Source organism: Dipodomys merriami, unplaced genomic scaffold, assembly GCF_024711535.1.
Source record: "Dipodomys merriami isolate MVZ:Mamm:240054 unplaced genomic scaffold, mDipMer1.0.p SCAF_89, whole genome shotgun sequence".
Classification (NCBI taxonomy): Eukaryota; Metazoa; Chordata; class Mammalia; order Rodentia; family Heteromyidae; genus Dipodomys; species Dipodomys merriami.
This window is the reverse complement of record NW_027206501.1, coordinates 2141643-2143065: the sequence shown is the minus strand read 5'-3', so window position 1 is coordinate 2143065 and position 1423 is coordinate 2141643. Positions and strand designations below refer to the sequence as shown.

General features: G+C 42.7%; 1 pseudogene; it reads left to right on the top strand.

The window, feature by feature from the left end:
• The first annotated feature begins 317 nt into the window (after positions 1-317).
• On the top strand, positions 318-791 carry LOC138820468 (ER membrane protein complex subunit 4 pseudogene; annotated as a pseudogene).
• The last annotated feature ends 632 nt before the right edge of the window (positions 792-1423 follow it).

Below are 1423 nucleotides of genomic sequence, written 5' to 3'. Positions count from 1 at the left end.
TCTTCATATAATAACTGGCAAGAGTCTTTGAGCATCTCTTGGAGACTGTACATTGCCACTTTGATGGTAAATAGAAGCAAAGCAGGGCTTCTGTCCGGGAGTCACATACGATAGCAATGAACAGGATCAAAGCCCACACAGAAATGGTCCTTTGAAAATGGTGCAAATAACTCAACATTGGATAATTACAAATCTATTGCAACCCCCAACTGGAAAACATCAACTTGGATCAGAAACATCAGCTGAATAATTCAAACGAAGGGAAATGTTCAATCTCAGAAATTATTCTTCTGGGGGCTCCAGAAGCTGAGGCCATCATGACGGCTCCTGGCAGCCTGGTCGCCAGCCGAGGCCGGCCATTCAAGTGGGCCATTGAGTTGAGCGGGCCCAGCGGAGGCAGCAGCGCTGCTGGGACATCACCCTAGGCCCCCTCAAACAGATCCCCATGAACCTCGTCATCATGTATATGGCCGGCAACACCATCTCCATCTTCCCTACCATGATGGCCTGGCGGCCTGTCCAGGCACTCATGGCCATTTCAGCCACTTTCAAGATGCTAGAGAGTTCAAGCCAGAAGTTTCTTCAGGGTCTGGTTTATCTCATTGGGAACCTGATGGGCTTGGCACTGGCTGTTTACAAGTGCCAGTCCATGAGGCTGTTACCTACACACGCGTCAGATTGGTTAGCCTTCATCGAGCCTCCAGAGAGAATGGAGTTCAGTGGTGGAAGACTCGTTTTGTGAACTTGAGAAAGAAGCTCCTTGAACCTAAAGTAAATGGGCCTTATTTATACCCTGCTCTATGGCCTAGTCACTCCTAAATGTGCTCACTCTTAAAATAACCACTGAAAATACCCACAGTCTCTTTTCCATGGTGAGGAGACAAACTCTAAATGATAATATGACTACAAACACAAAAGAAAATCTTACCACAACCCTTGCCTGAAAGTAATGTAGAAAACTTTATTTATGTGTCAGTACAGAGCAAAACAATACAAGCAGAACTATGTAAACAGGAGTATTTCAATAATGCTCTTAAAAAGTTGCACACAAAAAAGAAATTATTCTTCTGATATACGAATGCTATTTCACTTGTTTAAATTCTAGTCCACAAACCTTTTAAAAAATTATTTTCTCTATTTTATGATTCTTCAATGTTTCTATCTTCATATTATTCTATCAGCAATTGCTTATTTTCCCCTTTATGAGAAGCTCGTGAGGAAAAAATAGCAAGTGTCTGAAAACAGATAATGATAGTATTAAAAACTACAAAAAGAAAGGTAGCCAAAGCAGGAATGCTCAGGGTCTCTGGATACATGGTTTCATCATCACAAACTTGGAGCTGCCGTGTTGATGGGTACCCACAAGGAAAGTAGGTCTTCCATCTGTGTCTCCATTGGCTCTGCTACACCTTCACGTTTGAAA